General features: G+C 41.6%; 1 protein-coding gene across 1 annotated transcript in view; it reads right to left on the bottom strand.

Moving 5' to 3' along the window:
• LOC101144649 (putative protein PLEKHA9) overlaps positions 1–17,140 on the bottom strand; it is a 43,684-nt gene that overhangs the window by 14,274 nt on the left and 12,270 nt on the right. The window contains 1 exon segment of the mRNA XM_019038032.4: positions 3,451–3,618. The gene's annotated coding sequence lies outside the window, so the exon portion shown is untranslated.

Here is a 17,140-nt window from a genome sequence, read left to right as displayed (position 1 = left end):
TCACAGCTACTCAGGAGGCTGAGACAGGAGAATTGCTTCAACCCAGGAGGCGGAGGTTGCAGCGATCCAAGATTGCGCCATTGCACTCCAGCCTGGGCGACAGAGCAAGGCTCCATCTCAAAATAAACAAACAAACAAACAAAAAAGCAAAACAAAAAAACAACCCACAACACTCGGACCAACTTGGGGATGAATTGCAGTGAGACAAGAATAGAAATAGAGGTCAGTTAGAAGGCAATGGTAATACTCCAGATAAGACGCGGTGATTGCTTGAACTATGGTGGTAGCTGTGGATGTGGAAAGAAATAGATAAACTTGAGGATGGGATGAGAAAGTATATTCACCCAATAGTAATCAATGTCTGGCATATGTTAAAATAAAAAGTAGAGTAAAGCATTAGGACTGTAGTCATCAGGCAGCTATTAAAGATTTCTTGATGGGAAAATTAATAGAAGGAAAGTCATGTTTTAAGAAGATTCACGTGGGAGCAGAGTACAGAGTGGATTCTGGTAGAAACAGAGCACGGGAGAGGAAGAAAGTCCTGAGGTAGGAGACAAGTTAGGAAGTCCATTCTTCCCATGATCCAAGGATTAGACACTAAGTCCTAAACCATAGTGATAGCAGACAATATGGAAAAGATGAGAAGCCACAAGATGTGAGAAACATCATGAAGGCAGTGTTGACAGTACTTAGTGACTGCTTTGATGTGGAGATTAGGAAAAGAAAGGACATTCTTTAGGGAAAAGAAGAAATTAGTGATGGGTCCAGCAATCAGGATTAATTTACCAAGGTTCCAAGCCAGGGTGGTGGAGATAGGTGGTACCACTGACAGAACTAGGAACGTTAGGAGAGGGAACTGGCTTTGGAGAAAAATATAACATGTTCTCTGCCACACCTGTTGCTTTCGGTAGGGTCATTTAAATAGAAACACTAAGTCAGAAATGCCTTAGAAATACAACGTTGGGGCCAGGCGTGGTGGTTCACACCTGTAATCCTAGCACTTTGGAAGTCTGAGGCGAGATGATTGCTTCAGTCCAGGAGTTCGAGACCAGCCTGGGCAACATAGTGAGACCCCATCTTTAAGAAAAATTAAAAAACTAGCCGAGTGTGGTGGCACATGCCTGTAAGTCCCAGGTACTTGGGAGTCTGAGGCAAGAGGATTACTTCAGCCCAGGAGTTCAAGGTTGCATGCCACTGTACTCCAGCCTGGGTGACTGAGTGAGACCCAGTCTCAAAGAAAAAAAAAAAGGAAGAAAGAAGGAATATAAGATTGGACCTCATGGGAGAGCCATAGAGGTAGATCCATCACAATGTACATAGAGGTGCAGGTTGAAGCAATGGGCAGGAATGGGCTGTTGAGGGACAGAGAGAACAGAGGGTCAAGGGTAAAATGTTTTCAAAGTTCAGATGTGAAAAAATGAGAGGACAGGAATGGTTGGTAGAATCAAAGGCTGCAGGCTGGGTGTGGTGGCACATGCCTACAATCCCAGCACTTTGAGGCCGAGATGGGTGGATCACTTGAGGCCAGAAGTTCAAGACCAGCCTAGGCAACACAGTGAAACCCCCAACTCTACTAAAAATACAAAAATTAGCCAGGCATGGTGGCTCACACCTGTAGTCCCAACTAGTTGAGAGGCTGAGGCAGGAGAATTGCTTCAACCTAGGAGGTGGACGCTGCTGTGAGCCGAGATCGCACCATTGCACTCCAGCCTGGGCAATAGAGTGAGACTCCGTGTCAAAAAAAAAAAAAAAAAAAAAAGCATCAAAGAATCAATGATAAAAGCATTGAATTTGGTAACTACATTTTTTTGAGACAGCGCCTCACTCTGTCACCCAGGCTGGAGTGCAGTGGCATGATCTTGGCTCACTGCAGCCTCGACCTCCTGGGCTCAAGTGATCCTCCCACCTCAGCCTGATCTTTAGTAAGCTTTTAGAAAGCATTTGGAGTGACTGGAGCAAAGATCAAGTAGATAAGATTTCAGGGACAAAGAAAAAGTGAAAGAAGGGGAAAGGGTTTGTGTCGACTGTGGTCCAGACAACTATGCTTTAGTGATTGTGTACAGAAGGAAAGAAAAAGTGTATATTTTACCATAAGAAGCCCAGCTATAAAGGAACCCATGGGCTTGGGTTATCCATTAGACCTATGCATCACTCTATATAATAATTTACTTGTAAAGATGAGAAAAATAAATAAAAACAAGCAAAGCTTGTGACATAGAAACAGTAGTTTAAAATAGACATGGTGTTTTTTTCTGCTCTGAAATAGAAAGAGTTCCCCCAACCTCTGCCTCTTTTTAAAGAAACTGATCACTAGCTGAGTGTGATAGCACATGCCTGTAGTCCAAGCTACTCAGGAGACCAAGGTGGGAGGATTGCTTGAGGCCAAGAGTTTGAGGCCAGCCTGGGCAACAGAGCAAGACCCCATTAAAACATTAAAAAAACAAAAAAACCCCAACAAACTAGTTAATCACTGTTTCTTTGCCAAGAATATGAAAACATGGTTTATTCCTCTTTCAGCCTAAGATATAGTTTCAAAGATCTCTGTTGGTAGGGGTTGGGTGGTGAGAAAGCTTTGAGAAAAAAGAAGACATTTTACTGTTTTCTTGAGTAACTCTTCCTGCATTAGCTAACTTTAAGCAAACTTACAGCTTGCTGCACCATACAACTTTAAAAATATCTCCTGTTACAGATTTGGCAAGGACATGGCAGGTTTGGTTTCCTTCCCTCCTTCCCTCCCTCCCTCCTTCCCTCTTTCCCTTCTTCCCTCCTTCCTTTCTTCCCCCCCTCCCTCCCTTCCTTTTTCTTTCTCTTTTCTTTTCTTTCTTTCTTTCTCTCTCTCTCTCTTTCTTTTTCTTTCTCTCTCCCTCTTTCTTTAAGTGGCTATATTTTTTTCTCTAGCTTATATAACTTTTACATAAGTAGTTCATATCAGTCACAAGGCCAGGCTGCTAGAAGTTTAAGATGTTTTCAAGAAAAGTGGAGAAAACATTGGCATCTATAAGAAAAAAAAATTTTAATACCCCCACATTTTTGGGAACTTGACATACAATTCCAACTGTTTGTTCCTAAACTATGCCAATGAAATTTTTTTATTCATTATTTTACATTGCAGACAGACAGATAACAGAACCGGAGTTCTCTAGCTCTTTTGTCTAAGAGGTAGTGACATGGCATTGGATTCAAGCAAATCTGAGTTTAAATTCCTGCTTCATCACTTACTAGCTATGACAGAGACTACCAACTGTTTTAGTGTTCATTGTGACCTAATGTTTACTAATTAGTAGAACCTCCTAAGTTTCAGCTGGGCACAGCACTACTCAGCCATAAGCTACATTTCCCAGCCTCGCTTGCAGCTAGATGGGGCCATGCAGCTAAGTTCAGGTTAGCAGGATGTAATTTGAAAGGATTTCCACAATTTGGGGGCATCTACTTTGAGACAAAGCTACTTACCTTGAATATTGTCTTTCCCCCTTCCCATAGGCTGAAACATGACTATGATGGTGACCTAGCTTTGGCCATGCAGGAGATGACAGTGGCAAGAGAAAGAAAATCTGGGTTTCAGATCAACATCATGGAGCAGAGCTGCGCCAACAACCTGAAATGCATGCTCACAGTGGCCTGTTAAGAGGGACAGAAATATAAACATTAATGAATGAAACCACTATATTTCGCAGTCTCTTTAGTACAGCAGTTCAGACAATAACCTTGAAAATATCCTTGTTATGTGCCCTTTGTGTTTAACCCCTCAGAACCTCGGTTTCCTCTTCTGTAAACTGGGGATAATTTCTACCACACATCCACGGTGTTGAAGACTAAATCAGAAAACCAGAACCTCACACGAGAGGTGCCCAATGAATACAGCTGATCCACCAACAAGACTCTCCACTAAATCTCCAGTGTCTAGCACAGTGCCCAGCACATAGTATGCCCTCAATAAATATTTATTGAAAGAACAACTACTCAGCCACAGGCCGATCAGAGTGGAAGTTGTAAGTGCCCAGAAATCCTGAGTGATAACACTCCTATTGTGAGGATTAATTGATGCCACATACGTGAAAGTCCTTAGCAAATGCATGACTCATACGTAGTAAGGCACTCAAATAAAAGTTTTCATCAGACTGTAAGCTTCTTGAGGATGAGTTCTGTGTCTTGTTCACCACTATGTCCCAAGTGAACAGCCCACAGTAAGAGTAAGTAAATATTTGTTGCATGAGGAGAACATTGATATACAATGGGTGAGCTATTTTTATCCCCATCAGGTATCTTCTTCCCACACAAAAGAAGGAAACTGACATACAAAAGTTAAGCAATTTGCCCAAGTTGACACAGCTTCTAAGTAGCATAGTAAAGACTTAAGCTAAGTTTACCCTTACTAGGTTCATATTTGGAGATCTTCTAATTTTCAACCTAGGTAGATACTCTTTTTTCTTTTTCTTTTCTTTTTTTTTTTTTGAGACGTAGTTTCACTCTTGATCTTGTCGCCCAGACTGGAGTGCAATGGCGTGATCTTGGCTCACTGCAACCTCCACTTCCCGGGTTCAAGCAATTCTTCTGCCTCAGCCTCCTGAGTAACTGGGATTACAGGCGCCCGCCACCATGCCCGGCTAGTTTTTCTATTTTTAGTAGAGACGGGGTTTCACCATGTTGGTCAGGCTGGTCTCAAACTCCTGACCTCAGGTGATCTACCCACCTTGGCCTCCCAAAGTGCTGGGATTACAGGTGTGAGCCACCGTGCCCGGCCGATACTCTTTCTCTAGAGCAGACTTTAAGACAAGCATGAGGAGAGAATTGAAAAGAGGAAGCTGAGCTGGAATGTTTTCTCTCATTTTACAGATTTGCTTAGCACATAATATGAGGGTATACTCAGTGCTTAGCAAATCTGTAAAATATATAACCCTACAGCAGGGAACATTCTTCCCATTCCTTGCTTCTTAGAGGGCCTACACTGTTTAAAAGCATCTCCTATCATTTTTTCCTCCTATTTATGTATAACTAGACCTTTTGGATCCCTATGGAAAAACAATTCAACAACTTTTTTTAAAGACTCATTGTTAAGTGACCAGATTAACAAATATTCAGCCTTTAGCCTTGGGTAGTATTTATATCACAGAAGAGATAAAAGGAGAAGCCACCAGCAGGGCTATCATGTTCTTACTCTAGCTGATTTGAAATGCCCTTTACACTTTCATCTTAACTACCAAAACAATAGATGAGTCACTGATCCTCAGCAAGATAAGTCACTGTTCTTCAGCGAGGGGATAAGCAGAACTAGTTCTCCTATCAGGAGGAGGAGTTAATTATAAATGGTTTGGTTAGAGTGGGCTTGAGGAAATGCTGATGGGGGCAGGGTTCTTCTCCCTAGTGTATCCCCCCTCCCCCTTATCATTCTATAAACTGTTACTACTTTTAGAGGTGTATTGTTTTTAACAACTGTCTGATAATGAAGATACTGGCTGATTAGGTTTTAAGGTAGATGCTTTTGCAGGGATATTTTTAAATTTAAAAAAAAAAAAAAGAGGTAAGGATGAAAAGTTCCAGGTGAGAACAATGGCCCCTTTATAGCCTTTTTCTCTGTTTAGATTCAGAAATGCTGTCTCTATGGTATCCCTGGACTGCTTGCTGGCCTTTGAAAAATGGAAACCTATAAGTGATCATCCTTCCATATTTCTTCTCGGGACCCACTGACCCCAATAAAATAAATTGATATTTATTTGTATTATATATTACATGTGTCCATGCGTTTGAGTGTGTGTATTCCCAGGTTTAGAAAGTTTGTACAAGTATTACCTGTAAATACTGTATTTGGTCTGAGACATCTATGAGGACATTAATTTTTTTTTCTGTCTTCATTCTTTCTTTTTAACCACTTTCTTCTCTTACCACTCATTAGTCTTTTTTTCTAACCTGATACACAAAGGTGGACATTGTTTAATGTGGCCATTTAGAAACCATGTCAGTTATCTTCCTGCCCTCTCTTCTGCCCCTGAATATGGGGAAGAAAGAGGCTCTGAAGGTTTGCTATCCTGGGTATAAGTATATGGACTCCCCTTGGTGAGAAGCTGTAGCCATGAAAGACAGAATCTGCCTTCCATCCAAGGTGGTTCCCTGGGGCCATGATTGCCTTTCCACATGGATGCTTTACACCTATGTGGAAAACAAGGCCACCCGACATTTACCCCAATGGTGGTAAAATATATAGGTGAGGAAGACCTCTGCCCCATACAGCCTTCCCTCACCTGAACTTCCTGTGAATTCTGAGGTCTGGACTAGGTCCTGATAGAAAAAAAAGAAAAAGGTTGAGTGTGGTAGCTCACGCCTGTAATCCCAGCACTTTGGAAGGCCGAGGCAGGTGGATCACGAGGTCAAGAGATTGAGATCATCCTGGCCAACATGGTGAAACCCTGTCTCTACTAAAAATACAAAAATTAGCTGGGCATGGTGGCACGCGCCTGTAGTTGCAGCTACACGGGAGGCTGAGGCAGGAGAATCACTTGAACCCGGGAGGTGGACGTTGCAGTGAGCCGAGATCGCGTCACTGCATGACAGCCTGGTGACAGAGCAAGACTCCGTCTAAAAAAAAGAAAAAACAAAAAAACTTTCTCAAAATAAAAAGGGAACAAAGGTGCATTTGAGAAGAGGGAGAATTTGGAGATGGACCAGGGTTTAAATTGTTGACTCAGTGAACAGAGGGGAAAAAATATTATGATGCTAGCAGCCTTTTCTGGAATTTCCAGACCTTTGGTAAAAATCCTAAGCCTTTTTTCTGTGTATGAGACATAGGAGTAGCAGGGAGGTGCAGGTAGGTGCAGCCAGGAGAGAAGAGGGAAAGGATGCAGATTTACGTCAGAGAGATTCCTTGTGAAGAAGCAACCATGTGACTTCTTCCTTTCACATCCAGTTTTTTTTGTTTGTTTGTTTGTTTGTTTGTTTTTTTTTTTGAGACAGAGTTTCACTCTTGTTGCCCAGGATGGAGTACAATGGCAAGATCTCGGCTCACCGCAGCCGCCGCCTCCTGGGTTCAAGAGATTCTCCTGCCTCAGCCTCCCGAGTAGCTGGGATTACAGGCATGCACCACCACACTCGGCTAATTTTGTACTTTTAGTAGAGATGGGGTTTCTCCATGTTGGTCAGGCTGGTGTTGAACTCCCAACCTCAGGTGATCCGCCCGCTTTGGCCTGCCAAAGTGCTGGGATTACAGGCATGAGCCACTACACCTGGCCTCACACCCAGTTTTAAAATATAGTCAATCTTCTGCTTGGAGGGTGGAGGAGCTGTGATAGTACCAAGGGGCTAGTAAAACCAAATCAGGCTAAACATGGGTACAGCATGGATGTAAAACGAACTCCCTTAGTAATAATTACAATCTACACACAGAAAGATAATAATCATTCTTAAAAGTCATTCAAAAGTATAAAAATAATACATTAATGATTGTTTAGGCATACCATACCTTACATAAATTAGTGGGAGAAAAACTAATTATTGGTTAAAAAAAAAAAACAGTCCATTATAATTATGTTTTTTAAGCTGAGCTTTCATTCCTGGGATCGAAATGAAAACACAATAGCCCCGTTGCCTGCACAGTTCTTTCCTGCACTCAACAGCAGGGTTAGAATCCACAACCCGCTCTCAGGCTCCTTCCCCACAGCAGTCAGAGACAGTGTTCCCAGCAGGAAGGGACATCACACATCTGATTGTCAATGCAGAGGTGGCCCCACTGTACAATCTGGTTCAACTTTGCCAGTAAAAAAATAATGAATGGTTTCTCAGTTGCAATGGACTCCCAGGCTGCAAGTCATGTAACCTGAGCATGGCCAGATGAACCAAGTGTGATCGATTTGTTCCCTGGAGCCAGCCAGAATGAAAAAGTCAACCACGCGCAGAACGTAGATACCAGGATAAAGAAATGGGGACCAAATTAAGAAGGAAGGGGTAACCTATTTTGTTGCAGTAGGAACTTAAAAGCCAAGGACCCAACACCATTTTGTTGCATGACCCAATCAGATCATGCCTCCTTGCATTTCCCTGTCTCCCTCATAGTTACTCTCTGCCTATGAAACCTGCCCCTAGAACCAGCTCGGGGAGACAGATTTGATTGAGCATTGCTTCCTGTCTCCTTGCCGGTCAAACTTGCAATAAAGCTTTTTCTTTTCTTAAAAATTGGTGCCATAGTACTGGCTTCTGTGTGCATCAGGAAGCAAGCCTATTGCTCGGTAACAGTACTTTGCAATAAGCACAATGTGGCATCCATGCATGGCTGCATTGTCCAGTCAAATGAGACAACTTCCTAAGTGTTTACAGATTTTTAAGGCCAGGTGCGGTGGCTCACGCCTGTAATCCCAGCACTGTGGGAGGCCAAGGCAAGCAGATAACTTGAGGTCAGGAGTTCAAGACCAGCCTGGCCAACATGGCAAAACCCCATCTTTACTGAAAATACAAAAATTAGCTGGGTGTGGTGGTGTGCGCCTGTAATCCCAGCTACTCAGGAGGCTGAGGCACGAGAATTGCTTGAACCTGGGAGGTGGAGGTTGCAGTGAACCAAGATAGTGCCACTGTACTCCAGAGTGAGACTGTCTCAAAAGAAAAAAAAAAAGATTAAAAAAAATTTTTTACACATATATACATTGTAGAGTTATTTTTGCCTCTATTATCGAACATGGACTTTAGAAAGATCCTAGCATAGCATTTAATATTTCATATTCCAAAATCAAATGGAAAGAGAATTCCATGTTCATATAAATTTAAGAAATGCTTTGCTAAATTCAGGCAAACAGGATTCATTACAGGAGGGTTTCTGAGAGGCTTTGTGAATCCCAAAGAGAGGATATGGTGGGGGTATTTCCCAGTTATATTTGGCCACACATCGATTTCCTTCTCTCTCTCTCTCTCTCTCTCTTTTGGTGGTTATTGTTTTCTTTTAATTAGGTCATGTCAAAGGACTAGAATTCCAACGAGCAAACTAAAAGACTTCTTTAGAAGCTTAGTATTTCATCAGTTCAACAAATGTTTCTGAAGCCATCTAGATAGCTTTTTTTTTTTTTTGAGACGGAGTTTCACTGTCGTAGCCCAAGTTGGAATGCAATGGCACGTCTCGGCTCACCGCAACCTGTGCCTCCCGAGTTCAAGCGATTCTCCTGCCTCAGCCTCCCCAGTAGCTGGGATTACAGGCGTGTGCCACCATGCCGGCAAATCTTTTGTATTTTTAGTATAGACAGGGTTTCTCCATGTTGGTCAGGCTGGTCTTGAACTCCCAACCTCAGGTAATCTGCCTGCCTCAGCCTCCAAAAGTGCTGGGATTACAGGCGTGAGCCACCGCGCCCGGCCAATAGCATTTCTTATTAAGCCCTATTATGCACCAGGCACTGTTCTAGCTGTTGGGGATGCTGGGTTGAAGAGACAAAGTCCTTGCCCTCAGTGAGCTTGCTTAGATTTACTCAACAAAGACAGGAAACAAACAAGTAAACAAATAAGTCTCAAAATGCAGTGGAAAAAAATGAAAAAAGCCTAAGGTGACCCATTTGAGTCAACAGCTGAATGAGAAGGAATGGGAGCTCATGAAGACCAGGAGGAATCTTTTGAGGAAATAGGAATGGTGAATGCCAAAGCTGTGAGATAGAAACCCATTTGGCATGCTCCTAGAAGCGAAAGACGATGGTGGCTGGAGAGGTAAGAGCAAGAGAAGAGTGAAAAGAGATGAAGGCAGGAGCCAGCAGGGCCAAGTGAAGAAGTCTGCTTATCGAGCTCAATGTGGCAGTAATCCACTGGAGCCTTTTCTTTTGGGTTTTTTGGTTTTTACTTTTTATTTTAAGGTACATTCCAAATTACAGAGAAGACGCAAGAATATACAAGGTTCCCTAATTGTTCCCATGTTCACCTACAAATCCACAGGATAGCCATCTAAACTAAGAAATTAATACTGATATAACCCTTTCATCTAAGATATCCTGTTCAATTTCTACAATTATCTTAATAATGTCCTGATAGGAAGTTTTTTTTCTCTTTTTTGTCCAGGATCCAATCTAGAATCATGGGTTGCATTTAATTGTCGTATCTCTTTAATCTACTTCAGTCTGGAATAATTTCTCAGTCTTTCCCTGTCTTCTGTAACCCAGACTTTTTTTTTTTTTTCAAGAAAGCAGGCTAATTATTTTGTAGAAGGCCCCTCAGTTTGGGTTTCTCTGTTTCCTTATGATTAGATTCAGATTATGCCTTTATAATAGGAATCTGACAGAAGTTATGCTGTATTCTTCTCAGTATGACATATGAGACAGTATGTGATGTTACTTTGTCTCATTTCTAGTGATGTTACTTTGACTAATATCAGATTTGTTGTTTCTCAGGTTCTTCCACTATAAAGTTATTATTTTTACCTTTGTAATGCATTATTTTGTGGGGGAAAAGCTTTGACACTATGTAAATGTCCCATTCCTCAATAAACCTTCGCCTACTTGTTTTAGCATCCATTGGTGTTCTGTGTCTGAATCCATCATTATCATGACAGTTGCCAAGTGGTGATATTTATTACTAGCATTCTAATGCAATAAAGACTTTTCTCTTTTTCCCTATTCATCATTCATTCATTCATTTATATCTGTGTGGACTCATGGGCTTCTATTATATTATACTTAAGCGATCCTCCTGCCTCAGCCTCCCAAGTAGCTAGGACTACAGGTATATGCCACCACACCCAGCTAATTTATTTATTGTTTATTTTTTATAGAGATGGGACATCTTGCTCTGTTATCCACGCTAGTCTAAAACTCCTGGCCTCAGGTGATCCTCCTGCCTCAGCCTCCCATCTTCATCATTTTTAAAGCTCTTCCTTATTGTCTGGCCTATGAAAATGTTGCAGGCTCCTCTTGTGCATTTTCTGCCCAGTCCTGGAACCAGCCATTTCTCCCAGGAACCCGGTTCCTTTTAGCGACAAATGGTATTTAGGAACCAAGATCTGGGTGCTAAACGTAGTCAAAGCTACAAGGTTTTTATTTCCATTACACCTTCTTATTGGACTGAAGTAGGAAATGCACAGATATAAACAACATATATATATAAAACACATAATGCACAAACATATGTACATCTATCTCTATATCTACCTAGCTAGGTATATATTTTAAAGTACCATGACTTCACCCTAATATCTCCAGTTCCAATCAAAAAGCACAAAATTTATTCTGGCCTTCTGCCTTCCCATATTTGCAGCTTATATATGTACTTGCTCATAACTCCTCTCTGTAATCAATCTTCTAACCTTACCACTGCTTCCTCAACCTTGGAAGCTGGCTCCATCCCCTCCTCAGTCACAGCCACTTCCTCAGCTCTGACTGCCCTCTTGGTCCCAGCTCTTCAGGCCCTGCCAGGTATGGCTGTCTCAAAGGAAGAAGGCCAATGAATTTTTTTTTTTTAAGAAAAAAATAAGGGAACAGAAGGGAACAAAAGATGAAGAGAAAGAGACACTGGAGAATTTGTTTCCCCTCTTTATTTTGTAAAATTTCAAACATAAAGAAAATAGAGGCTGGGCCCAGTGGCTCACGCCTGTAATTCCAGCACTTTGGGATTTACAATAAATAAATAAATAATAGCAAAGAGATAGAATAGAAGGCTAGAGATCTGGTAGAGGAGAACTGGCCATTGAGGAAATCAGACAATTGAGATGCTCCGGAAGCTCAGAGAAGAAGGGTTTCAAAGAGGAAATAGGATCACTTTTAAAATGTACCTACTATTTGCCAGGATTTTAATATTAAAAACAAAAACAAACAAAAAAACACCACCAGGCTGGGTGTGGTGGCTCATGCCTATAATCCCAGTGCTTTGGGAGGTCAAGAGGAGGATCACTTGAGGCCAGGAGTTCAAGACCAACCTGGCCAACTTCACAAGACCCCATATCTACAAAAACAAACAAACAAACAAACAAACCAAAACATAAGCCAGGCATGGTGGCTCATGCCTATAATCTTAGCTACTTGGGAGGAGTTCAACGCTACAGTGAACTATGATTGCACCATTGCACTCTAGCTTGGGTGACATAGCAAGACCTGTCTCAGAAAACAAAACCAAACTAAACACTGAAAACTCTCAAGTGCCTCATATATTGGGCGAGAAATTCAAACAGGGTCACTTTCCTCAACAGAAAATACAGAGAATTAAAATGAAAGTAAGTAGGCATTAACGCTAAAGTGTATTAAATACTAGCATGGAAAAATACAGGATGTGCTGCAAGTATGTATTAGGGATATTCAACATAGACTGGGGAAGAATGAGGAAAGCTTCCAGGATGAAGTAAAATTTATAAGCTAAGACCTAATGGATAAGTAAAAGTCAAGTTCGAAGATGGAGATAATTTGTCCAAGCAGATATAAAAGCACATGCAAAGTCTTGGAGGTGTGATAGGGGAAGAAGCTGTTAAATAACTGAAGATGCTGGAAGTATTAAAGATGCTGAAGAAGGGTTGAGAATAAAGCTTGGGATATAGACAGGTGCTCAAGTCGCGAGAAAGTTTGGTCACTACTGTGCAATGGAAGCTCTTGGGAGAGTTTAAAAGAAGCGATTCCATCAATTTTGTGTCAGGAGGATCATTCTGACCAAAGCAGGGAGAATGTATTGGAAAGAGAAAGAAAACTACTAAAGAGGTTTTAGCAGTAATCCAGGTGAGAAATAACTCCAGCAATTCCAATAGTTCCACACCACCAGAATATGCAATTCACTGGTCTTTTTCACTTGTATTCTCACTTTTCTACTTTTGGATCCCATAATACATCAGCAAAAGCATTCCCATGCTTATGCCTTCAACTTCCTCCCACTCTTTCCCTCTGTTGAACTCTCCTGGCCAAACTCAACCTTAGTTATATACAACTGTCTACCTATTTGACAAGTGCAGAATGTGTCTGGAAAAAAATACATGACTACACTGACAGGTTTCACTTTACATTTTGGTGCAATCCTTGGCTATTTCCCTAGTCCATTTGATTTCCAGCGGTCCTAGACAGATATTCCACATCTTTCTACTTAAACCTTCTTCCATGTGCTCACTCCTGCTAATGACCTTATTTTCCATTCTACTGAGAAAATAGAAATTCCTAAAAGATAGCTTCTGGACCTTGAGGATATTATGCTAAGTGAAACAAGCCAGTCGCAAAAAGACAAACATGTATGATTCCACTTAGATGAGCTATCTAAAGTAGGCAAAACTCATAGGGACAGAAAGCAGAATGGAAGTTGGGGGAGGAGGGAATGGGGAGTTGTTCAATGGGTACATAGTTTCAGTTTTGCAAGACGAAAAAGTTCAAGAGATCTGTTGCATAATAATGTGAATATATGTGACATTACTGAACCATTCAGAAACGGTTAAGATAGTAAATTTATGGTATTATTTTTTTACCACAATCTAAAAAGAAAAAAAAAAAAGCTTCCTGTTCGCAGCTAAGTCTGCTCTCAGCTAGGTGCTCGCAGTCTACCCGCAGTCTCCTGTCTCGCAGATGCCGACCCACGCAGCTGTGTGGAATGGGGACCCAGGCCGACAAGGGCATCAACTTTGCCAAGGAAGGTGGTGCTCAGGAACCGGGATGTGGCGTGGGGCTGGGCAGCTCAGTAGCAACTGCAGGCCAGGGGCCTCAGCCTGCACTTGCACAGCTGGACACCCACCACAGCCAACCATCCTTGTCCTGCATGACTGCCTCCACCAGGACTGCCAGGGCTCCCCATGCTGGTCAGCAATGAGGGCATCATCTGCAATTTTGATCCCACACCCTTGCGTATTCATAAGCAGCGGTGTCAATGAAAACAAATCAGAGATGTCCGCATGGAGATACTGCCCCCAATAAAACCCCAAGGCAGAGAGGTGGATGTGTCCACTATGAAGAGTCTCAAAGCTCCTAAAGACTGCAGCCCAGAACTGCAGCAGCAGGTTCCAAGTAAGACTGTCATGGAGGAAAACAAGTTTGTGGAAGATAGAGAATGGAACACACGGAAGGAGGGCTGGCCCAATACAGCACATGGAGGGAGGCAAATTGGCATAATTGTCCGGAGACTACACCAGGAAGTGAGTCAAGGAAAGGTGAAAAGATCCTCCTGAATGCACACTGCCCACGTGGGTGAGAACAAACTTGAGGGGTGCCCAAGGCCACCAAAGAAGCAGAGACACCCAAGTATTTGGCCCATTTGCTCCCAGATATTGAGGGGGCCCTACAGACACTTTGGAAAGAAAAAGTAAATGTTGACTCACATCTGCATTCTTGAGCATGATTTTGTTCTCTTTCCTGATTCAACCAAAAAGGACATTTAATTCTTGTCCAAAACAGCCCTCACTTTGACTTGCCTGCTAAGTCTATGAAGTCTTTTGTGACTTCTTCCATGATAATCTATAGAGAAAAAATATGCAATTTCTGAAAATAATGAGTGAAAATCAACACATAAAGTGATTCTTTATAAGTATTAATTTCACATATTGTTTACAAGCTGAAACAGCTCCATCTCCAGTGTATAATATATCTTCTAAAAATTAAGCCAAGGGAAGGTACAGTATAACCCAGCGGTTGGCAAACTTTTTCTGGAAAGAGTCAGATAGTAGATATTTTCAGATTTGCAGGCCATACAATCTCAGTAAATGAGATAAAAGGTGCCAAGAGGGCTTAGGTAATTCTGAGTTAAATATGGTCATGAAAATATGCTCCTTTGTCAAGTATAAAAAATACCTAGCAATGCTCTAGAAAAGGAGATATGTGAATTAAATACTAGTGAAAAAGAAGACTATATGGCAAGTCAGTAAAGTGCCATGGGGAATCCGGCCATGATGTGGTTTGCCCACATGTTGAAACCACTGGTCTAATCATTGCAGGGGTTATTTCTTTTTTTTTTTTTTGAGACAGAATCTCGTTCTGTCACCAGGCAGGCTGGAGAGCAGTGGCACGATCTCGGCTCACTGCAACCTCCGCCTCCCAGGTTCAAGCAATTCTCCTGCCTCAGCCTCCTGAGTAGCTGGGACTACAGGCATGTGCCACCATGACCAGCTAATTTTTTTTCGTATTTTTAGTAGAGACGAGGTTTCACCATGTTGGCCAGGATGGTCTCGATCTCTTGACCTCGTGATCCGCCCACCTCAACCTCCCAAAGTGCTGGGATTACAGGCATGAGCCACCGCACCCGGCCTGCAGGGGTTATTTCTAATCTTTGTGAGTGTGAGATTCTCATGTCATATTTTCCCTGATATCCTGCTTTTTAAAGTATCATATATTTTAAAAATGGAATTAAAATCAAAATAACTTTGAGGTTGTGTTATAAACCCCCTCCCCACCTGTCCTCACCTCCCACCCCCAACCCCAGCAATGACTCAGATTCCGTAATATTGAACTGAGCATGTGGATATTTTGCGGGTCTTTGATGTTTTCCATCCTGCATAGCAATTGAGGACAAGCTATGGGCAAAGCTGCGGCCTCTACTCAACTTCACAAGCCCAAAGAATCAAGTTTCTCTTTTTTGAGAAAATTATCCTGCCCACTAACCCAGTTGCCCTCATGCTGTGGTTCTAATCTAATCCAGCAATGTGGGTAGCTCTAATCCTAATTTTTTCAATGATCCTTGTACCACAGCAAGAAGGTACACATCCGGACTCAGGAGATTGCCATGGGAAAGGGCACTTTATTCACTTTTTTTTTTCTAAAATCTTCAAGTGGATTTGTTTGCCAATCTTCCCTAACAAAACAAAAACAAGAACACTTAACTCAGAAAATTTGCTAACCAAAAATTTATCTGTATTAGTTCATTTTTGAGCAGGGCTATAGGTCATCTGGCCTAATTCCCCACCTCCTTCAAAAAAAGAACTCTAATCTCAAGTTTCTGCTTTCCCAACATTAGAACCCTCTCTCCTCAGAACCCAGGTTATCATAGAATCAGAGATTAATGTCCACATCAAAGCCCACTTTCCCATTTCATTTACTCATTGTTCTATGTATAAGCAAGATGGATCTTGGGGAATGACAAAGAATCAAAATAGAAACAAAAATCAGCTGCAATCTGAGTTATCTCTTTACTGGAACAAATCAGCCCAGTCCCTGGTATTTGATACCCAGCTCTTAAGCTGATAAATATATTTTTCTCCTTCCCAATAAATAGAGAATTCTAGAAGAAGATGTTTGCTTTCACTGGGAAGGTACAGCAAGTTCCAAAAATCCTTTCTTAAGACCCTAAACTGATAAGACATTTTTAGGTAGTAAGAGGAACAATTAGCTTTTTTGTGGGGGGGAAGGTTCCACATTTGAATCCTAGCCTTGTGGCTTGTATGTGTGCTCTTGGTTCTTGACCCCTGTGCTCTTACACAGAGAGGCAATATAGCAAAGTGGTTAGAGGCACAGACCCTGGAGTTAGATTGCCCAGATTGGAGTCTCAACCCATTGGAAAGATCTGGCATTCCCCATATAACCTAGTGATCAAACTGAGCACCAATGATGGTGGGACAACCAGCCAGTGTACACCTCTTACATAATGCAACATTAAGTACACAGCATCTTCTGTGACAGTCTCTTGCCAAAAATGTTTTACTTGAATCTAATTAAGACTTTGCCTAATGTCCAGATTACAGAAAATACTGGACATTGCACAACACCATTAGAGGAAAAATATCACCCACAGCTATCTTGTTTTCTTGAAAAAGTCAAAGTCATGGGGAACAAAGTTCAGGAGCATAACCAATTGCAGTGTGTGAAATGTGACTGGGTGCTTGTATGAAGAACTTGGCCATACAAGACTAAGACAGTTGGGGAGAATTGAATATGAATTGATATTAGTCGATTTGAGGGAAATATTGTTAAATATCCTCTGTATGAATATATTATTTATGTAGGGATGAAGTATTATGATGTCTGCAACATTGACATGGTTCAGTAAAATATACACAGAGAGACAAACAGATAAATCAAATATAGGAAAATATTCACAATTGTTGAAGCTTAGTGATAGATGTACAGGTATCTGTTATACTATTCTTTCAACTTTTCTATATGTTTTAAAGCTTTCAAAATAAATATACCTACATCTGTATCCATATGTTCTACCTTCCCTGTGGTTCTTGTGATGGAAGTTTTAGCCTGATTTTCATAGCCCACATCTCCAGGGTGTGCTGGACCTCATCACGTTCACTTACCCAAGG

Source organism: Gorilla gorilla, chromosome 10 (genome assembly GCF_029281585.2).
Source record: "Gorilla gorilla gorilla isolate KB3781 chromosome 10, NHGRI_mGorGor1-v2.1_pri, whole genome shotgun sequence".
NCBI lineage: Eukaryota > Metazoa > Chordata > Mammalia > Primates > Hominidae > Gorilla > Gorilla gorilla.
This window is presented reverse-complemented; position numbering and strand designations above follow the sequence as displayed.